Consider the following 24,614-nt stretch of genomic DNA (forward strand, 5'->3'; position numbering starts at 1 on the left):
GACGCTTCATTCGGGACTACAGCACCCTGGCCTCCCCCCTCTCTGCTCTCACCTCTCCCAAGGTTCCGTTCACGTGGTCCCCAGCTGCTGACCGGTCGTTTCTTGAATCTGAAGCATCTGTTCACCACAGCCCCCACCCCCGTCCATCCGGACCCGTTACGTTAGTTTGTGGTAGAGGTCAACACTTCTGACGTTGGAGTGGGGGCCGTCCTGTCTCAGCATTCTGCCTGGGACTAAAAGCTGCATCCCTGTACCTTCCTGACCCATTGTCTCAATCCCGCTGTGAGGAACTATGATGTAGGAAATCGGAAACTTCTAGCAGTCGATATGGCTTTGGAGGATTCGAGGCATTGGCTTGAAGGGGCGCAACATCCATTGTCGGTGTGGATCGACCATAAGAATTTAGAATATCTCCGCACCACAAAGTGCCTCAACTCAAGACAGGCAAGCCATCTCCTACGACCCAGGGTCCAAGAATGTGAACCCTGATGCTCTCTCTCACCTGTACAGTTCTGTTGCCACATCATCTGACTCGGAGTCCATCCTCACTACCTCCTGTCTAGCAGTTACACTAGTCTGCGGTGTTGAGAGCCTGGTCTGCAAGGTGCAACATTCCCAGCCAATGTTCCCAATGTTTGTCCCAGATTTAGCTCGGTCCCTGGTCCTGGAGTGGGCTCATTCCTCTAAGCTAACCTGCCATCTCTGCTTCCGCTGAAACCTGGCCTTCCTCCAACAATGCTTTTAGTGGCCCAATATGGTTTCTGACGTCTACACATTCGTTGAGCATGCATGGCGTGTGCTCAGAATAAGACTCCACGGCAAACTCTGGCTAGCCTCCTTCAACCACTCCTTGTTCCTCATCGCCCCTGGTCCCATATATCCATGGACTTTGACACTGGTCTCCCTCCATCTAATGGCAACACCACCATCCTTACAGTGATGGATAGGTTTTCTGAAGCCGCCCATCCCCCCCCGTCTTATCGATGGCCATCCGGCGTACACGGTGAGGCGCCTCCTGAGTGTTCGACCTCTGGGCAGGGGTTTCCAGTTTCCAGTTTTAAAATTGTATAAGCTGCTTTAATTTTGCTGGACCCCAGGAAGAGTATCTGGTTGACTGGGAGGGTTATTGCCCAGAGGAGAGGTGCTGGGTCCCCACTTGGAACATCCTGGACTCAGCCCTTATTGCTGAGTTCCGCCGATGGCACCCGTTCAACCAGGTATGTGCCCGGGTAGGACACCAGGTGGCGTCCCTGGTCTTTCACCTTTCACACACTGATCTTTCACCTTTCTTGTGCTTGTCTCCACCCCCACCATTATCTCCCATTATCCCCTTGTATTTATACCAGTCTTTTCTGTTTTCTGTTGCCAGTTCGTATTGTCAAGTCTTACCAGCGTGTTGTCCGTGGCTGGGTCTTTCAGCATGACAATGATCCCAAACACACCGCCTGGGCAACGAAGGAGTGGCTTCGTAAGAAGCATTTCAAGGTCCTGGAGTGGCCTAGCCAGTCTCCAGATCTCAACCCCAGAGAAAATCTTTGGAGGGAGTTGAAAGTCCATGTTGCCTATCAACAGCCCCAAAACATCACTGCTCTAGAGCAGATCTGCATGGAGGAATGGGCCAAAATACCAGCAACAGTGTGTGAAAACCTTGTGAAGACTTACAGAAAACAAAGTATTGAGATAAACTTTTGTTATTGACCAAATACTTATTTTCCACCATAATTTGCAAATAAATTCATTAAAAATCCTACAATGTGATTTCCTGGATTTTTTTTCTCATTTTGTCTGTCATAGTTGAAGTGTACCTATGATGACAATTACAGGCCTCTCTCATCTTTTTAAGTGGGAGAACTTGCACAATTGGTGGCTGACTAAATACTTTTTTGCCCCACTGTAGGTCAACCGCTCCACACATTTCTTGTTAACAAACTGTAGTTTTGGCAAGTCGGTTAGGATAGTAATTTTCCAACAATTGTTCACTGACAGATTATTTTATTTATAATTCCCTGTATCACAATTCCAGTGGGTCAGAAGTTCCCATACACTAAGTTGACTGTGCCTTTAAACAGCTTGGAAAATTCCAGAAAATTATGTCGTGGCTTTAGAATCTTCTGATAGACTAATTAATATCATTTGAGTCAATTGGATGTACATGTACATGTGGATGTATTTCAAGGCCTACCTTCAAACTCAGTGCCTCTTTGCTTGACATCATGGGAAAATCTAAAGAAATCAGCCAAGACCTCAGAGAACACATTTTAGATCTCCACAAGTCTGGTTCATCATTGGGAGCAATTTCCAAATGCCTGAAGCTACCACGTTCATCTGTACAAACAATAGTACGCAAGTATAAACACCATGGGACCATGCAGCCGTCATACCGCTCAGGAAGGAGACACGTTTTGTCTCCTAGAGATGAATGTACTTAGGTGTGAAAAGTGCAAATCAATCCCAGAACAACAGCAAAGGATCTTGTGAAGGTGCTGGAGGAAACTGGTACAAAGGTATCTATATCCACAGTAAAACGAGTCCTATATTGACATAGCCTGAAAGGCCGCTCAGCAAGAAAGAAGCCACTGCTCCAAAACCACCATAAAAAAAGCCTGACTATGGTTTGCAACTGCATATGGGGACAAATATCATACTTTTTGGAGAAATGTCCTCTGTTCTGATGAAACAAAAATAGAACTGTTTGGCCATGATGACTATCGTTATGTTTGGGTGAAAAAGGGGGAGGCTTGCAAGCCGAAGAACACCATCCCAACCGTGAAGCATGGGGTGGCAGCTTTGCTGCAGGAGGGAGGGAAATAATGTGGATATATTGAAGCTCTCAAGCGCTCAAGACATCAGTCAGGAAGTTAAAGCTTGGTCGCAAATGGGTCTTCCAAATGGATAATGACCCCAAGCATACTTCCAAAGATGTGGCAAAATGGCTTAAGGATAACAAAGTCAAGGTATTGGAGTGGCCATCACAAAGCCCTGACCTCAATCCAACAGAAGATTTGTGGGTAGAACTGAAAAAGCGTGTGCGAGCAAGGAGGCCTATGAACCCGATTCAGTTACACCAGCTCTGTCAGGAGGAATGGGCCCAAATTCACCCAACTTATTGTGGGAAGCTTGTGGAAGGCTACCCAAAACATTTGACCCAAGTTAAACAATTTAAAGGCAATGCTACCAAATACTAATTGAGTGTATGTACACTTCTGACCCACTGGGAATGTGATGAAAGAAGTAAAGGCTGAAATAAATCATTCTCTCTACTATTATTCTGACATTTCACATTCTTAAAGTGTTGATCCTAACTGACCTAAGGCAGGGAATTTTTACTAGGATTAGATGTCAGGAACTGTGAAAAACCGAGTTTAAATGTATTTGGCTTAGGTGTATGTAACCTTCTGACCTCAACTTTACATTTTAAAATAAATTACAAATATATCATGTTTTTATTGTCCTATTAGGATGGAACGGGGCCCAACCCTATATCCTAGATGCCCATCTGTCCTTTGGTCTGTTGAGTCCAAATTTGAGATTTTTGGTTCCAACCGGCGTGTCTTTGTGAGACGCAGAGTAGGTGAATGGATTATCTCCACATGTGTGGTTCCAACCGTGAAGCATGGAGGAGGAGGTGTGATGGTGTGGATTGCTTTGCTGGTGACATTGTCAGGGATATATTTAGAATTCAAGGTACACTTAACCAGCATGGCTACAACAGAATTTGTTCAGCGATATGTCATCCCATATGGTTTGCTCGTAGTGTTACTATCATTTGTTTTTCAACAGGACAATGACCCAAAACACACCTCCAGGCTGTGTAAGGGCTATTTGACCAGGAAGGAGAGTGATGGAGTGCTGCATAAGATGATCTGGCCTCCACAATCACCCGATCTCAACGCAATTGAGATGGTTATGGATGAGTTGGACCGCAGGGTGAAGGAAAAGCAGCCAACAAGTGCTCAGCATATGTGGGAACTCCTTCAAGACTGTTGAAAAAGCATTCCTCATGAAGCTGGTTGAGAGAATGCCAAGAGTGTGCAAAGCTGTCATCAAGGTAAACGGTGGCCACTTTGAAGAATCTAAAATGTTAAATATAGTTTGATTTGTTTGACACTTTCTATGTTACTACATGATTCCATTTATGTTATTTCATAGTTTTGATGTCTTCACTATTATTCTACAATGTAGAAAATGGTAAAAATAAAGAAAACCCCTTGAATGATTAGGTGTGTCCAAACTTTTGTCTGATACTGTATATACTTTTTGTAAGTTACTTTATGAAGACACAGACTACTTCTGTACATTTATATTGTTTAATATAAAGTAATAAAAGCCTTGTATTGAACACACATGCTGACCACACCGCTCGCGTTACGTGAGGTAGCATTGCAAAATAAATGTACACATACATGTTAATCAATCATTTTATCCAAACTGCTCGTGTGCGTCAATGAGAGTCTGCGTAGCCAGGCACTAAAATATAACTTGGTTCTATTTTTGACGCGTGACGTGCTGCAAGTCCCGCCTTTCCCATCTCCTCATTGGTTTTTAGCAGCATATACCCACGTGGATGATTTAAATATGAACTGAGGTCCACACTCCAGTCCAGTTGGTGGTGGTAATGCACCTTAAAGTTGGTTGCCAACCGCTATATAAAGTCCAAAGAAGAAGAAGACTGAATGAGGAGAGATTACTATAAACTAACTGGGTATACCCTTTTATCTTTGCATTAATTGTCAGAGTAGAGAGAACCTTGTGCATTTCAGATAAAATAACGACCCAATGTTCATATACCAGGACAAATTAGCTAGCAACAGTAAGCTAGCTAGCTCAATTGCCATGAATGTTTCATGCGTTTCGACCTGTCCCCAAATGAATATAGTTGGTTCAGAGTTTGTTTTTATATTTATACCTTCGTGTCTTGATGGCGTGTGGTGTGACTGGACAAAATTAAATTACGCGCAATGGCGCATGCGGACACACGCGCGCCCGGTCTTGTCAGCATGTAAAGGATCCTTAGGCTTCCGCCTTCTTCCCGTGACATTCCAGCCCCCCCTATGACACTGCTCAACATTAACATTACACCACATCCCCCTTTCTGAAGAACAAAGGGTGGTAGTACCTTTGTCTCAGCAGGTCATAAGGGGTTATTCTGCCCTTGTAAAACAGACCTGTTCCTAGTCTGGCTTTTTACTAAAGCTCAGTATATCACGTGAACATTTCACTGTTATTTTATTTAACAAATATTTATGTTGAACCGTTCGCACTACATTCAACTTTTATACATGTTACTTTCATTCAGTCAAAGATTAAATCTCTGGTTTTATCACTTCTCTGCCTGATCTTGTTCTCACAAAGGCAGGTGTGACCTGACAGTTTATGTCAGTATGTCCTCCTCAGGTAGCTGCAACTGTTGGCTGTCTTCACAGTTGTTCTTTGTAGCTGGCATAGGCACCAAATGATGGCGGAGTGCCAGTGTGCTTTGTGGCTCGCTGATAAGGTAAGAGCAGGGATTGTGTTGTGGAGATGCCACTGTGCCCTTTGCTTTTGCTTCGTTGTCTCCTGGTGACAGTCTGGAAAGGTCTCTCACCCAATGTCTCTTGAAGTAGCCTTTTGCTTCCATCCACCTCTTCCCTCTTTCCTTGAGTTGAACTTTCTTGAAGTCTGGAAGTACTGGCTCTAATGTGGCTGGTAAGGTAATACGACTAGTTCTGCTAGACTGAATCCATTGCTCAGACCTGTAAGATCTCTAGGCAAGCAATTCCAGATATGGATTCGCAGCCTTCTTCAGCAGGTTTTCGACCGTCTGAATGGCTTGTTTCGGCCTCCCCGTTGCTCTGGGGAAACTGAAGGCTGCTCGTCACATGCTCAAACCGTAGTCTGTTGCGAAGGCTTTGCTGGTCTATCCCTGAAAACTGTGGCCCATTATCTGTGACCAACGTCTCTGCTATCCCGTGGCGGGCAAACAAAGATTTCAAATGTACAAGGACATCTTTGGACCTCGAAAGACTGAGCTCAGCTATGTCTACATACAGTATCTTGAGAAATACTTGACCACCAGTAAGTAGTTAGTGCCACTCAATGTGAATAGGTCTGCACCTAGTTTCTGCCATGGTCGGTCTGGTAGTTTGGTTGGCATGAGTGGCTCTCTGACATTTGTCCACTCCTTGACTCACACCCTGCAGTGCAAGACTAACTCGCTTAACTGACTGCAAAGGCCTGGCAACCATACTTGATTGTCTAGCACCTTCTCTGCATTAGACTACTGCCTGGTGTCCCTCATGTGTTTTCTCGAGCACACTGTTTCTCATTGTAGATGGCATCCCTAACCTAGTGCCCTGTAACAGAAGACCCTCATGCACAATCAACAGAGCTCTCTCAGTCCAGTAGTGCTTTAGTGCCCCGTCCAGTGTGCTGGGGTCCGGCCATCCTTCTATGCAGTGTCTCATCACTTCTGAACCCGGCAGACAAGTGATCACTCGTGGGTAAGTTCTCTATTATTGTGTCGATATAGGTGTTTGTATCCTCCAGCAGTTCACCATCGGCTCTACTCTCACTGTTCAACACAGTTGCGCTTGAGAGCGTATCGGCTGTTTTAAGGCTCTTCCCTGGAACATGAGTGATGAAGAAAGAATACTTAATGAGCCTCATTCAGAATCTCTCGTCCTATGATAAAGTCACTGGAACACTTTCAGCTGCTCACATCCCCAGTACCGCTGGTTTTTCTTTGACAACATCTGTGGAGATGATATGACCGAGGAACTTTACCTCTCTTTTCCCAAACTTGCACTTTTGTGACGCCTACCTTTTTGGCTTTTTTCCAGGACTGTGTGTACTCTCGCGTCGTACTCAGCTTGATCTCTCCCCCAGACTAGCACGTCATCCATGTGGCACACCACTCCATCGAGACCCTCCATCAACTCCGTCCTCATCTATTTCTGGAAGTGTTCTGGAGCGTAGGCTATCCCAAATGGAAGACGGTTGAAAAAGTACCTTCCGAATGGAATGGTAAATGTAGTGTAGTGTGCCGACTCCTTTGTTAGTGGTATTTGCCAAAATCCCATGTTAACATCAAGCTTGGTAAATATCTGTACTCCTGCCAACATTCCCAGTGTTTGCTCCAGTGTTGGCAGGATGAATTTCTATCTGCACACAAACTCATTCAGCGAGGTTAGATCCACGCAGATGCGAACCGTTACCATCTTTCTCAGGAACAACAACCATCCCTGAGCACCAGTCAGTAGGCTCCTCTATCTTGGTATTGACGTCCCACTGTTCCATTCGCTTCAATTCCTACACCTTTTCCATCAACGGTAGGGGAACAACAGCAGGGGAACTCTCCATGGCACCTTGAGTGAGAACTATTTGGCATCTGGCTTGAGTTTAATTGTGTAAGGCTGCTGCACTAAACCTAAACCACCACAGAGCTTGGGGTATGTTCCTTTAACTGTGTCCATGCCTATGCTATCTAGCCTATCCACTAACTTCAGCTTAGTTAAAGCTGTGTGTAGGTTTTTCACTACATAAATGTATTTGTTTGCTACCCCAACTACACTAAGTCAAGCTCCCCCTGGCCCAGACAGTGGTTTGTTGACAGAGGTTAGATTGTCTACATTGTCCTCTTTGGTGATCTCTTTGTACACCTCCTCTGGTATAACAGTCAGGTCAGCTCCTGTATCGATCTTAAACCTGACATTGGTATTTCTGATTTGTATCCGTACGGACCATGGGTCTTCTCCTGCATTCACTGTGCCAAGGAAAAGTCTACTATTGTCTACTGAGACGGCATTTACTGCGATACCTGACGTACACACTTTTCCATAATGTCCTCTCTTACCACAGTTGTGGCACTGAATGAGGCGTTTTCCCACAATTGGAGCATATTTTCTGTCCTTGCTCGCTAAGTGCATCCTGTTTACTTTTTCTCTGTGTGTGTGCTTTTCCCTTTTTCTTGAACTTACTTTGTTTGAAGCGTTTTTCAGCATGCACTGCATCCACAGTAATTGCTTTTCTAGCACTACTATCTCTACCCTCAAGTCAGTTTGTTGTCTTTTTATTACCTCAGATTGTGTCGCCATATTAGTGTATTTTGTTAGAGTCAAGTCTTTGTGTAACTGCATTCCCTCTGACAATGTTGTTTTCAGACCTACAACTAGTCTGTCCCTCGTGAGCGTTTTCATGTAATGGCCCGTAAAGTTGCAGTTTTCAGCCAATGTATACAGTGATGTGATAAACGAGTCTACAGTCTCATTTGCCTGTTGCATCCTCTGACTAAAACTAGCTTGTTCGTAAAGAAAAAAAAAATTGTACCAAAAAATCTTTCAAAGCTTTCTTTCATGCTGGTGTACGCCAGTCTGCTGCTGGCAATCCATAGTGCTGCCTCGCTGCTAGCCACTCTCCTCCCTCCGCCGCGTTCAGTCCTCTGAACTCTTTTCAAAGTATTTCAGTGGCCACTTCTGACACCACGTCGTGTAGGTTACTTTACGAAGATACAGACTACTTCTGTACGCTTAAACTGTTTAATATAAAGTACTAAAAGCCTTTTATTGAATACACATGCTGGCTAAAGAATCCCTAGGCTTCCGAAAGCTTCCAGTGACATTCCAGCCCCTACTACAATCAATAAAATTTGATTTGATTTTGATTTGATTAGAAATAACTTTCAGTCCCTTACAAAACTCAGTTTTGGATGAGACTGACTTTATGACCAAAGTTATACTATTTACCCTTTGTAATCAATTTTGACACTAGAATGAACTCATACCGATGCCACATAGGCTGTTTAGAACCAACTTCTTTGGTTTTAAACGGCCTAAGGGGCAGTTGACCTTTATTTAACACATGTCAGTGATCAGACACTCACTGCTCTCACTCCTCTGTCTCTCTCCTCTCTTTCTTTCTTTCTTTCTTTCTTTCTTTCTTTCTTTCTTTCTTTCTTTCTTTCTTTCTTTCTTTCTTTCTTTCTTTCTTTCTTTCTTTCTTTCTTTCTTTCTTTCTTTCTTTCTTTCTTTCTCTCTCTCTACCTCTCCCCCTTTCTCTCCACTCTCTATCCTCTCCTCCTTTCTCCTTTTATTATCTTCTCTTCATATTTTCTTCTCTTTCTCTTCCTCTCTCCTCTATCTCCTCTGGCCAGGGGGTGTCTCCTCAGTTTGTTCCTAATTCACTGGGTAATAATGAACAAATGACTCAGGAATACTCCAGAATGTTTTATGACCAACTTGTTTCCATGGCGATGGCTTGTCTGGAGTAAGTGGACGTCACATCAGCACTTTGACCGTCTGGTCAGTCTGGGTCACTCACTCACTCATCTCCATCGCCTCGGCTGGTGCATAGGGCAGCAACAGAGGCACTCAATTTCTCTCTGTCTCTGGCCATCTCCACCGTGCCCCAACTCTGCTGATGCTGTTGAAGCTCGGACTCGATTGTTCTCCGCCACGTTGTCTTGGGCCTCCGCCTCTTACGTCTGCCCTCTGGAGTCCAATGGGATAGAGTCTGTACTCTTTCTCAGGACGTGTCCAATCCAGCTCCAGCGTTGTTTCTTAAGTATGGCATCCATGGCTTCCTGCTTCTTTTGTCTAAGGAGGTTGGTGTTTGATATTGGCCAGAAGATGTGCATGATTCTCCGGAGACGAGTTGTGTGGAAGGTAGATAATTTTTTCAGGTCTGCTTCTGTCATTTTCCAACATTCTGAACCATAAAGGAGAGTTGCCAGTACACAGCTCTGGTAGATTTCAAGTTTTGTATTGGGCCATATTGTCCGGATTTCAAGACTTTATTCATAAAGATGGCTCTTGCTTTATTGATTCTGGTACAGATGTCTGGTGCCTCCATCATGGCATATGGTTCTCCCAAGGTAAGTAGAATTGCTGGGTTAACTCCAGGTCATGTTTGTTGATTTGTACTGCTTTTGCTGTGTTGATGCTGATGGGCATGACCTTTTCCTTGCTGCAGTTGATAAACAGGCCGACTAGCAGGTCAGTTTTATCTTGTAGATGTTGGTGTGTGTGATAAAAGAGCAAGGTTATCAGCAATGCCGCTCAGAATAAATGCTATTCTGTGCAGAGATGCAAGAGATTGAACTACACTGAGTTGGCCCATTAGTCTTCACTATATAGATCAATGTTTTTTCTGTGTTCAAATCAACAATATATCAGCCACTTTTCAATGCAACAAACCAAAACAAAGCTAACTTTGCAAGATTTAGTCAGTGATATTGTTGGCGGGGGTAGCAAGTGAATGCGCTTTTCAGATCAGATCAGTTCAGATCAGTTCAGATCAGTTCTGATCAGTTCAGATCAGAGCGCAGAGCCGCATGTGTGCACATTTGTTGATATTCTTTTATAGTTAGCAGTTATTAGCACAGTTATAGATAAGTATAGGTCACAAATGAGGTGTTACTGCTTCCTACAAGAGCCCAAAACATGCAGGCCACATTTCATTGCTGTCTTTGAAAAGCAAGTCACGTAAAACACTGTGTTACTGTCTTAATTAATTGGGCAATGTTTTATTTTGAGACAGGCTTGTATATGCAAATAAGCCAATAGCATACATTTTCTAATTCTCTGTATGGTAATAATCACCTATTTACAGTCGCATATTTGAAACATGGTGTTACAGACCAAGTACAAAATCTGTAATTAATGTCGAGCCCTTCAAAATGTAAAAACCTTTTAAAAGGCTCAAGCAAAGTAGACCTGCATTGAACACCACATATAAATTACTGTTGGCTATATCATAGAAATCAAAAGCTGTTCCCATGTGAACATGTTATGGGATCTGCTCCATTGGTTTTGTTGGTAGACCTACATTATCATCAAATAGCCGCAATAGCCTATTGGCTACTGTCTAAAACTTTAAGGGTACAGCCTCAATGTTCACTGTAAACGCACGCCGGAAGTTGCAAAACATTTTCTTAACATTCAAGTTTGCGCTCACAAGACCTAACATTTGCTGAGGAAACATTGGTCATCGGCGAAGTCAAGGTCTTCTAGAGTAGAATACAAGGTCCATCGTATTTCTCTTGCTTGATCTTCTGTTGTTCGCCACATGACCTAGTCTACCGCCAGGTTGAAGAGTAAGGCCGTTCGTCACACAACCTTGACAAACTCCAGACTTCACAGCAAAGCTCATGTTGCTCGTTTCCACAGTGCATGAAACAGCGCTTTAGAACTGTTTTATGATGTTCTTAACAACATGGGTGGGGATTCCATAAATCCGTAAGATCTTCCATAGGCTTTCACGGGGAATGCTGTCAAAAGCCTTCTGGAAGTCAATTAAGTTTATGTAGTTTCCGTTGCCACTCATTCCGTTGATCAATGATGTTCCTGAGGGTGAAGATCTGGTCTGTACAGCTCTTTCCTCCCTTAAAACCTGCTTTGTTCATTCCTATGCACTTTGTCTATAGCTGAAGGCATCCTTTGTACGATAATCTTGCAAAGGATCTTGCTGGGAACAGATAAAAGCCTCTCCAGGTGTTGCAATCGGATAGTGTGCCCTTGACCTGTATGATGACCCTCTTGGTCCAGTCTGAAGGTATCTTTCCCTTCATCCAGATATCAGTGAAGAGTGGAAGAAGGATGTTTTCAGCCAACACTCAATTTTGAACAGCTCTGTATTGAGGTTGTTAGGACCTAGAGCTTTCCCAATGACTTCATGGTTGTGATGATTTATTATTTGGTGTGTGGGTTTATGTCTAGATCTTCTGGAGCAGCTTCAGGTATGTTTATCTCTGAAATGTTGTGTCCATCATGCTTCCTGTTAATTTTCTGTAGTCAGGAGATTGCCTTGCTTGTCTTTGATTTGAGTATTTGACTTGAATTTTCTGCCACAGATTAGGTTAGTGATTTTGTAAACTGTTCCTTGCTGGTTTCATGCTGCTTGCTTTTTCAGCTGCACATGCCAGCTCCTCCAGGTAGGCCCTTTTGTCTCTTCTTCTTACTCTTCTTACTCTTTAGACGTGTGTGTTGATTTTTCTGTACTGCTCCTCCAATTTCTGTTTTAGCCTTTGTGATTTGACGTCTGTTGTTTTATTTTTCAGGTCCCTTCTTTCCGTGATCATTCCCGATGTTTCTAGTTTGATCCATTCCTTGTGTGGCCTTCTTCTGTGTGCTATTTGGTATTTTATTAGGATCCCCATTAACTGTTGCAAAAGCAACATAATACAGAATGACAGAATACAGAACAGCATTAGACAGCTCAAGGACAGAACTACATACATTTTTAAAAAGGCACACGCAGCATACATACCAAGGCATACGCACAAACTATCTAGGTCAAATAGGGGAGAGGCGTTGTGCCGCGAGATTTTGCTTTATCTGTTTTTTGAAACCAGGTTTGCTGTTTATTTGAGCAATATGAGATGGAAGGAAGTTCCATGCAATAAGGGCTCTTTATAATACTATATAATAGTTTTCTTGAATTTGTTCTGGATTCGGGGACAATGTAAAGACCCCTGGTGGCATGCCTGGTGGGATAAGTGTGTGTGTCAGAGCTGTGTGTAAGTTGACTATGCAAACAATTTGGGATTTTCAACACATTAATGTTTCTTATAAAAAGAAGAAGTGATGCAGTCAGTCTCTCCTCGACTCTTAGCCAAGAGAGACTGTCATGCATAGTATTTATAGGAGTGGCTATAGAGCCTGATTACAATTAAGAACAAAACCACTCTGTTCTTGGCCAGCTGCTGCTTAACTAGATCTTTTCTTGCAGCAATGGACCACATGACTGGACAATAATCAAGATTAGACAAAACTAGTGCCTGCAGAACTTGCTTTTTGGAGTGTGGTGTCAAAAAAGCAGAGCATCTCTTTATTATGGCTAGACCTCTACTCATCTTTGCAGCCATTGAATCTATATGTTTTGACCATGACAGTTTACAATCTAAGGTAACGCCAAGTAATTTAGTCTCCTCAACTTGTTCAACAGCCACACCATTCATTACCAGATTCAGCTGAGGTCTCGCATTTAAGGAATGATTTTTACCAAATTCAATGCTCTTCGTTTTAGAGATGAGTCGGACCAGTGTATTACTGGCCACCCATTCCAAAACAGACTGCAACTCTTTGTTAAGGGTTTCAGTGACTTCATTAGCTGTGGTTGCTGATGCGTATATGGTTGAATCATCAGCATACATGGACACACATGCTTTGTTTAATGCCAGTGGCAGGTCATTGGTAAAAATAGAAAAGATTAGAGGGCCTTGAGAGCTGCCCTGCAGTACACCACACTTTACATGTTTGACATTAGAGACGCTTCCATTAAAGAAAACCCTTTGAGTTCTATTAGATAGATAGCTCTGAATCCACGATATGGTAGAGGTTGAAAAGCCATAACACAAGTTTTTTCAACAACAGGTTATGGTCAATAATAAAGGCTGCACTGAAATCTAACAGTACAACTCCCACAATCTTCTTCTTATCAATTTCTTTCAACCAACAATCAGTCATTTGTGTCAGTGCAGTACATGTTGAGTGCCCTTCTCTATAAGCATGCTGAAAGTATTTTGCTAATTTGTTTACAGAGAAATAGTATTGTATTTGGTCAAACACAATTTTTTGTTTGACCAGTTTGCTAAGAGCTGGCAGCACGCTTATAGGTCTGCTGTTAGAACCAATAAAAGCTGATTTACCACTCTTGGGTAGCGGAAATACTTTGGCTTCCCTCCAGGCCTGAGGACAAAGACTTTCCTCTAGGCTCACATAAAAAATATGACAGATAGGAGTGGCTATAGAGGCAGCTATCATCCTCAGTAGCTTTACATCTAAGTTGTCAATGCCAGGAGGTTTGTCATTATTGGTCGTTAACAGTAATTTTTCCACCTCTTCCACACTAACTTTACAAAATTCAAACTTGCACTCCTTTTCTTTCATTATTAGTTTTTTTATGCATAATTATAATTGCTCTTTGTTTGTCAGGGGTATTTCCTGCCCAAGCTTGCCCACTTTGCCAATTAAATAATCATTAAAATAATTGGCTACATCAATTGATCTTGTGATTGAATAAGACATTTGATTCGATGAAAGATGGAGTTGAATTTGTCTTTCTGCCAATAATTACATGTAAAGGACTCCAAAGTTTTTTTCCATAATTCTTTATATCATTGATCTCGACTTCATACTAAAGTTTCTTCTTCTTTTTGTTGAGTTTAGTCACATCATTTCTCAATTTGCAATAAGTAAGCCAGCCAGATGTGCAGTCAGACTTATTAGCCACTCCTTTTGCCCCATCTCTTTCAACCATACAGTTTTTCAATTCCTCATCAACCGATGGAGCCTTAACAGTTCTAACAGTCTGTTTCTTAACAGGTGCATATTTATCAATAATGGGAAGAAGCAATTTCATAAATTCATCAAGTGCAGCGTGAGACCAACAAATATTTCTAACATCATCCACATAAGAGTCACAGCAAAATATTTTGTGATCTCTTATACACTATTTTAGGCCCAGCTGTTGGGAACTTTGGCTTTCCTGGATATAGCCACTATATTGTGATCACTGCATCCAATGGGTATGGATATAGCTTTAGAACAAAGTTCTACAGCATTAGTAAAAATGTGATCGATACATGTGGATGATCTTGTTGCTGTAGCGTTTGTAAACACCCTGGTAGGTTGATTAATAACCTGAACCAGATTACAGGCACTGGTTACAGTAAGAAGCTTCCTCTTGAGCGGATAGCTTGATGAAAACCAGTCAATATTCAGGTCCCCAAGAAAGTCGACCTCTCTGTTTACACCACACACTATCAAGCATTTCACACATATTATTTAGATACTGACTGTTAGCACTTTGTGGCCTATAGCAACACCCCAAAAGAAAATGTTTTAGATGTGCCAAGTGAACCTGCAACCACAACACTTCAATAACACTTGATATAAGATCTTCTCTAAGCATTACAGGGATATGGCTCTGAATATACTACAGCAACTCCTCCCCCATAAGCAGTTCTGTCTCTTCTATAAATGTTATATCCTTTTATTGCTACTGATGTATCATCAAATGAATTATCTAAGAGAGTCTCAGAAATGGCTAATATATGAACGTTATCTGATGTTAGCAATTTATTGATTTCATGAACTTCATTTCTAAGGCTACATATGTTAATATGGGCTATTTTCAGCCCTTTCCTGGGTAGCTTATCAGAGATAGACATAATATTGAAAAGAGCAGACAAAGCAAGAGAAAAAAATATATGTTCAGCAGTCCATTAATCAATTGGTGTGTGTGTGCTGCGGTGTTGAGGCTACGAACTCATAGGCTTGGCTCTCTCATCCCTTCCAGGCTTCTGGGAGGGAGGGTGGACAATGAAAACATACATGGAATGAGTTGCAAAATGAATAGGAAATATAATCAAGAAGTTGACAAGGTTATAAATAATTATTTTTAATTGAAATAATAATTGTGTCCTTCAAACTTTGCTTTGTCAAAGAATCCCCCATTTGCATTAATTACAGCCTTGCAGACCTTTGGCATTCTAGTTGTCAATTTGTTGAGGAAATCTGAAGAGATTTCACCCCATGCTTCCTGAAGCACCTCTCACAAGTTGGATCGGCTTGATGGACAGTTCTTACGCACCATATTGTCAAGCTACTCCCACAACAGCTCAATAGGGTTGAAATCGGGTGACTGTGCTGGCCACTCCATTATAGACAGAATACCAGCTGACTGCTTCTTCCCTAAATAGTTATTGCATAGTTTGGAGCTGTGCTTTGGTTCATAGGAGGAAATTGGCTCCACATAAGCGCCGTCAACAGGGTATGGCATGGTGTTTCAAAATGGAGTGATAGCCTTCCTTCTTCAAGATCCCTTTTCCCCTTTACAAAAAACCTACTTTACCACCACCAAAGAACCCCTAGACCATCACATTGCCTCCACCATGCTTGACAGATGGCGTCAAGCACTCCTCCAACATCTTTACATTTTTTCTGCGTCTCACAAATGTTCTTCTTTGTGATCCGAACACTTCAAGCTTAGATTCGTCTGTCCACAAAACTTTTTTCCAATCTTCCTCTGTCCAGTGTCTGTCTTCTTTTGGCCATCTTAATATTTTATTTTTATTGACCAGTCTGAGATATGGCTTTTTCTTTGCAACTCGGCCTAGAAGGCCAGAAACCCGGAGTCGCCTCATCACTGTTGACATTGAGACTGGTGTTTTGCGGGTACTATTTAGTGAAGCTGCCAGTTGAGGACTTGAGGCGTCTGTTTCTCAAACTAGACACTCTAATGTCCTTGTTCTCTTGCTCAGTTGTGCACCAGGGCCTCCTACTTCTTGTTCTATTCTGGTTAGTTTGTGCTGTTCTGTGAAGGGAGTAGTACACAGCATTGTACGAGATCTTCAGTTTCTTGGCAATTTCTTGCATGGAATAGCCTTCATTTCTCAGAACAAGAATAGACTGACGAGTTTAAGAAGAAAATTCTTTATTTCTGGCCATTTTGAGCCTGAAATTGAACCCACAAATGCTGATGCTCCAGATACTCAACTAGTCTAAAGAAGCCCAGTTGTATTGCTTCTTTAGCCAGAACGACAGTTTTCAGCTGTGCTAACATAATTGAAAAAGGGTTTTCTAATGATCAATTAGCCTTTTAAAATGATAAACTTGGATTAGCTAAGACAACGTGCTATTGGAACACAGGAATGATGTTTGCTGATAATGGGGCTGTGTATGCCTATGTAGATATTCCATAAACAATCTGCTGTTTCCAGCTACAATAGTAATTAACAACATTAACAAGGTCTACACTGTATTTCTGATTTATTTGATGTTATTTTAATAGACAAAAATGAGCTTTTCTTTCAAAAACAAGGATATTGTGTGACATCAAACTTGACATCAAAGTGACATCAAACTTTTGAACGGTAGTATATATACATACATACATACATACATACATACATACATACATACATACATACATACACATATACATACATACATACATACATACATACATACATACATACATACATACATACATACATACATACATACATACATACACGTACAGTTGAAGTTGGAAGCTTACATACACCTTAGCCCAATACATCACAATTCCTGACATTTAATCCTAGTAAAAATTCCCTGTCAGTTAGGATCACCAAATGTCAGAAATGTCCTCCTGAAAAAGAGAAGGAAAGGGATTCATATTACAATGTGGTTGTTGCATAGGTGCAACATAACGCAGTATATCAGCAAGAATAACATGTCATGTGCACACAAAATATCAATGTATTACACTGACTTATGTTTTGGCAATGAGATTTAATTTGATCTCTGCATATCTTTCCTATTCTGCATTGCTATGTATATTTATTTATTTATTTATTTAAATAAATAACATATTTTAGGGGGTAGGTCAGCTTTCATATTGCAAATAGATTGTAGCATCCATCTATGTAATTGTCTGCATCCCTTCTCATAATTTTTTTGCAAACACACACACACACACACACACACACACACACACACACACACACACACACACACACACACACACACACACACACACACACACACACACACACACACACACACACACACACACACACAAACAGAGTTGAAATAGGGAAATGTACATACACCTTAGCTGTTTTTCACAGTTCCTGACATTTAATCCTAGTAAAAATTCCCTGTTTTAGGTCAGCTAGGATCGCCACTTTATTTTAAGAATGTGAAATGTCAGAAAAATAGTAGAGAGAATGATTTATTTAATCAAATTCCCAGTGGGTCAGAAGTTTACATACACTCAATTAGTATTTGGTAGCATTGTCTTTAAATTGTTTAACTTGTGTCAAATGTTTCGGGTAGCCTTCCACAAGCTTCCCACAATACGTTTGGTGAATTTTGGCCCATTCCTCCTGACAGATCTGGTGTAACTGAGTCAGGTTTGTAGGCCTCCTTGCTCGCACACGCTTTTTCAGTTCTGCCCACAAATTTTCTATGGGATTGAGGTCAGCGCTTTGTGATGGCCACTCCAATACCTTGACTTTGTTGTCCTTATGCCATTTTGCAACAACTTTGGAAGTATGCTTCGGGTCATTGTCCATTTGGAAGACCCATTTGCGACCAAGTTTTAATAATTTCCCCTTCTGATGATGCCATCTATTTTGTGAAGTGCACCAGTTCCTCCTGCAGCAAAGCACCCCAACAACATGATGCTGACAGAGGACATTTCTCCAAAAAGTACGATCTTTGTCCACATGTGCAGTTGCCAACCATAGTCTGGCTTTTTTATGGTGGTTTTGGAGCAGTGGTCTTTCAGGTTATGTCGATATAGGACTCGTTTTACTGTGGATATAGATACTTTTGTATAGATATAGATACTTTCTGTTTCCTCCAGCATCTTTACAAGGTCCTTTGCTGTTGTTCTGGGATTGATTTGCACTTTTTGCACCAAAGTACCTTCATCTCTAGGAGACAGAACGTTTCTCCTTCCTGAGCGGTATGACGGCTGTGTGGTCTCATGGTGTTTATACTTGCGTAATATTGTTTGTACAGATGAATGTGTTACATTCAGGCGTTTGAAAATTGCACCCAAGGATGATCCAGACTTGTGGAGGTCTACAATATTTTTTAGGAGTTCTTGGCTGATTTCTCTTGATTTTCCCATGATGTCAAGCAAAAGGGCACTGAGTTTGAAGGTAGGCCTTGAAATACATCCACAGGTACACCTCCAATTGACTCAAATTATGTCAATTAGCCTATCAGAAGCTTCTAAAGCCATGACATAATTTTCTGGAATTTTCCAAGCTGTTTAAAGGCACAGTCAACTTAGTGTATGTGAACTTCTGACTCACTGGAATTGTTATACAATGAATTATAAGTGAAATAATCTGTCTGTAAACAATTGTTGGAAAAAGGACTTGTGTCATGTACAGGGTAGAGGGGTTGAAAACGAGTTTTAATGACTGCAACCTAAGTGTATGTAAACTTCCGACTTACTAATTTACTAGAGATTCATTTTGGATTTAAGTACAACTTTTGTATGACTGCTTTCTTTAGTGAGAGGTCAAATACTTTAATATTTAATCATTTCTGCCATCTGAATTCATATGCCTTATCTGAATAAGACTTTTTTTATTTTGTCTATCTTGCCATTCCAATTTAAATTGAAAATGTTTTTCTCATGGTATTTAAAAAGCAGGTTGCTAGGTTTAGGCAAAACCACAAGCATTTAGGTAAACTGTGATATGACTAAAGAGTTAATCAGGGTGATTTTTCCACAAATAGACAAGTATTTTCCTTTCCATGGTAGCAAGATCTTATCTATTTTTTCTAACTTTCTATTCATTTCTTTCTTTCAGGATATGTATACCAAGTATGTCCACATCCCCGTCAGACCATTTTATTGGTAAACTACACGGTAATGTAAAAGTAGCACTATTTTGTTATCCAATATGTCATATAGTACACTTGGTTTTAATCCAGAGAGGTTATAAAATGTATCTGATCCTCTATGAGGCTGTGGAGGGATTCTAATTGTGGATTTAAAAGAAAACATAAATCATCAGCATACAATGACACTTTTGTTCTTAAGTCATGGATTTCTAATCCCTTAATATTATTGTTGCATCTAATTTTATTAGCTAATATTTCAAAGGCAAAAATAAATAGATATGCCAATAGTGGACAACCTTGTTTTACTCCTCTTGACAGTTAAACATTTTCTGAGATGTAGCCATTATTTACTATTTTACACCGAGAGTTACTATACATAACTTTAACCGATTTTATAAGTGATTCTCCAAAATTGAAATATTCCAGGTATTTATATATAATCTCCAGTTGTACTTTATCAAAAGCCTTTTCAAAGTCAGCTATGAAAACCAAGCCTGGTTTTTCCGATATTTCATAGTGTTCTATTGTTTCAAGTACTTGTCTTGTATTATCTCCAATGTATCGGGCATGTAAAAAACCTGTTTGATTAGGATGAATAATATCTTACAAAACCTTTTAAAAACTATGCACTAAACATTTAGCAATAATTTTTGCATCACAACACTGAAGTGTAAGAGACCTCCAGTTTTTTAAATGGACTGGATCTTTATATGTATATCCTGTTTCAGTAATAATTCAATCTTCTTGTTGAGTGTCCGATAATCTACCATTTATATAGGAGTGGTGAAAACATTCTAATAATGATCCTCTGAGTTTATAAAAAAAAGTTTGGTATACTTCCACTGGTATGCTATCCAGCCCTGGAGTTTTCCCAGACTTAAAGGCTTAATTGCATCAAGAAGTTCCTCTGTAATTTGGCCTTCCACATTAGTATTTTTGTACAGAGGTTAATTTTACATGATTAATAGTAAAAAAAATATGCATACAATTATCTTCGGTTAGTGGAGATGGAGGAGACTGAAATGAAAACATATTCTTAAAGTACTTGACTTCCTCTTTCAAAATATAGTTTGGTGAATCATGAGTGACTCCATCATTTGTAACAAGTTTCAGTAAAAAAATAATTTGGTAGCATTTCTATGTTAAAGATTGAAAAATAATTTGGTGCATTTTACCACATATTCTATCCAGTTCACTTTATTTATTATAATATATTACACTGGATCTTTCTTGAATAAGTCACTACATTTCTTTTGTTTTTCCTCTGAGCCTTACTCTGAGCCTCTATGGTACAGTCTTTATTGCTGTCCATCTGTACTGTTAGTCCTTCAATTTCCTTTGTTAGTATGGACTCTTTTGACCAAAATTGCTTTTGTTTTATAGATGAGTTCTGAAATGCATGGCCTCTAAAGGCACATTTAAAAGTGTCCAATACAATAAGGGGGATCAGTTATAAATGAGTCTGCCCTAGTTAAAAACAAGTTATCATCCGGTAGGCTTCAATTAAATTTACAATATCCTCACCCATGTGGAAATTCTGTAAGAGTAATATTTTTGCCAATTATGTGATGATCCGACCACATTCTGTCCTCTAAATCAACACTTTTTAAAAACTTTTGTGCAACTCCCAATTGTGCAACGCCCTATGGGACTCCCAATTACGGCCAGTTGTAATACAGATTCTCAACAGTTACACCATCCCAGAGCCCAACTCAAGAAAGGTCTTTATTTACAAATGCATATCCAGTTGCAGCTGTATGAGAAGGCCTGCAAAAATGGGCAAAAGTCATGTCCAGGGTGATGGAGATCAGATATACCCCCTTCCTCTGAAACACACACGCTGGACCCCCATTGTGACCATATTCCCTAGCATCTCCGTGCAGTCAGACCTTTGATGATTTTGTGCCACCAGGGCCACAATAATATGCCTCCTCTCTGAATGTCCGAGTGTGACCCCCCTCCCCATGGGGTAATGGCACCGGAGGAGATGGCCACCGTTTTACGGTCTCCTAACCAATTGTGCTATTATGTGTTTTTTTTTGCGATATTGTCGTGGTCATTTCCTGTATTACTAAACATTGAGAGAGCAAACCACACACAAGTTAGAGTATATTATAAAGTCCATCTTTAATTATATATGAGCTTCACCATAGCCCTGTGACTCTCAGATCAATTCAGTGTCTATAAATGATTTCTCTGAGAGTGCTTACAAAACAATTCTTAGTATCATTTATAGCCAAGACACACCCCTCTCAACTCCCATGACAAATAACAGATCTTAGGAACATTACAAAGGAAGACTTTACTTGAGAGAGGAGTATCCCATAGCCAGACAGCATTAACTATAAATTATCATTCAGTTTGGTCTCTTAAACAATGTTCTAATCTCGTTCTTGGTACAACATAGTACCAAACCATTACCTCATCCAATGGCATATATCATTGGTAAATTCTAGATACTTCCATCTCAAATACAACCCCTCCTGGACAAGATCAGAAAAGACAGTGAGCCTCTTAGGTCATATACTAAATCAAGATAAAGGCAACCTCAGAGGGGACATTCCCATAAGAAGACAAGCCTCCATTCGGTCCTCCTCCCCTTCTGATATTCTTCATAGCATCACATGGTTTAACAGATATATTGACATATGAAGACAAGCCTGACCTCTCCCCTCTCTGGGCCCCTAGTGACTAAGCCCTGGAGAAGAGAGAGGAAAATGCAACTGCCAACAGTATTATCCAAAGAAAACATCCTAATGACAAATATCTCACATAAGCATTATTAGGTAAATAATCTTATTTATCAATGTTACCTAACTAATTCTGATTCAGCCACGACAATATTTGGAAATTATTTTGGAAATAATGATTCTGCAACCGTATCTTACGACAGAAAAGATCTTCTAGATATCAGGACAGCGATCACTCACCTCAGATTAGACAAACATTTTTTCAACAACAACAACAACAACAACAGCAGCAAGCAGGACTCACACAATATTCTCCGAACACCCCACAGGGCAGACAACCCAATTATTCGCAAAAGGAAGCTACGCAGAGGAAGAAGAGCCGGATGCCTCGTCCGGACCCGCAGAAGACAAATAGGAAAGCTGCCGTTACCGTCAATATTACTCGCCAACATGCAATCATTGGAGAATAAACTAGACGAGGTACGATCACAAATATCCTACCAACAGGACATCAAAAACTGTAATATCCTATGTTTCACGGAATCGTAGCTGAATGACGACATGGATATTCAGCTAGCAGGATACACGCTGTACCGGCAGGATAGAGCAGCACACTCTGGTAAGAGCAGGGGGGGGGGCGGTCTGTGCATATTTGTAAACAACAGCTGGTGCACAAAATCTAAGGAATTCTCTAGATTTTGCTCGCTTGAAGTAGATTATTTTATGATAAATTGCAGGCCACACTACTTGCCTAGAGAGTTCTCAGCTATATTTTTCGTGGCTGTTTATTTAGCAGCACAGACAGATGCCAGCACTAAGACCGCACTCAGCCCGCTATATAAGGAAATAAACAAACAGGAAACCACTCACCCAGAGGCAGCGCTCCTAGTGGCCGGAGACTTTAATGCATGGAAACATAAATAATTTATACCAAATCTCTATCAAGGTGTTAAATGTGCAACCAGAGGGAAAAAAATTCTAGATCACCTGTACTCCACAAACAGAGATGCGTACAGAGCTCTCCCTCTCCCTCCATTTGGTAAATCCGACCACAACTCTATTCTCCTGATTCCTGCTTACAATAAAAAATTAAAGCAGGAAGCACCAGTGACTCGGTCTATAAAAAAATGGTCTGATGAAGCAGCTGCTAAACTACAGGACTGCTTTGCTATCACAGATTGGAACATGTTCCGGGATTCTTCCGATGACATTGAGGAATACACCACATCAGTCACTGGCTTTATCAATAAGTGCATTGAGGATGTCGTCCCCACACTGACTGTACGTACATACCCCAACCAGAAGCCATGGATTACAGTTAACATTCACACTGAACTAAAGGGTAGATCTGCTGCTTTCTAGGTGCGGGAAGCTTACAAGAAATCCCGCTATGCCCTGCGACGAACCATCAAACAGGCAAAGCATCAATACAGGGCTAAGATTGAATCATACTACATCGGCTCCGACGCTCGTCGGATGTGGCAGGGCTTGCAAACGTTTACAGACTACAAAGGGAAGCACAGCCGTGAGCTGCCCAGTGACACGAGCCTACAAGACGAGCTAAATCACTTCTATGCTCTCTTCGAGGCAAGCAACACTGAGGCATGCATGAGAGCATCAGCTGTTACGGACAACTGTGTGATCACGCTCTCCGTACCCGACGTGAGTAAGACCTTTAAACAGGTCAACATTCACAAGAATGCGGGGACAGGTGGATTACCAGGACGTGTGCTCCGGGCCTGGTATGGCAATTGCTCGGCCTCCGACCGCGAGGCACTTCAGAGGGTAGTGCGTACGGCCCAGTACATCACTGGGGCAAAGCTGCCTGCCATCCAGGACCTCTACACCAGGCGGTGTCAGAGGAAGGCCCTGAAAATGGTCAAATACCCCAGCCACCCCAGTCATAGACTGTTCTCTCTACTACCTAATGGCAAGCGGTATTGGGAGTGCCAAGTCTAGGACAAAAAGGCTTCTCAACAGTTTTTACCTCCAAGCCATAAGTCTCCTGAACATGTAACCAAATGGTTACCCGGACTATTTGCATTGTGTGCCCCTCCCAACCCCTCTTTTACGCTGCTGCTACTCTCTGTTTATCTTATATGCATAGTCACTTTAACTATATATACAGTCTGTTTTACATGTACATACTACCTCAATTGGCCCGACCAACCAGTGCTCCCGCACATTTTCTAACCGGGCTATCTGCATTGTGTCCCACCACCCGCCAACCCCTCTTTTTACTCTACTGCTACTCTCTGTTCATCATATATGCATAGTCACTTTAACCATACCCACATGTACATACTACCTCAATAAGCCTGACTAACCGGTGTCTGTACAAAGCCTTGCTACTCTTATTTTCAAATGTCTTTTTACTGTTGTTTTATTTCTTTACTTACCTACACACACAAACACACACACACACACTTTTTTTTCTCTGCACTATTGGTTAGAGCCTGTAAGTAAGCATTTCACTGTAAGGTCTACACCTGTTGTATTCGGCGCATGTGACAAATAAACGTTGATTCGATTTGATTTGATTTGATTACTGCAGCTAGTGTTGCCAGCACTGACACTGTCTGGGTGGGGGCTCCCC

This window comes from Oncorhynchus kisutch, linkage group LG6 (assembly GCF_002021735.2).
Source record: "Oncorhynchus kisutch isolate 150728-3 linkage group LG6, Okis_V2, whole genome shotgun sequence".
In the NCBI taxonomy this organism is placed as follows: domain Eukaryota; kingdom Metazoa; phylum Chordata; class Actinopteri; order Salmoniformes; family Salmonidae; genus Oncorhynchus; species Oncorhynchus kisutch.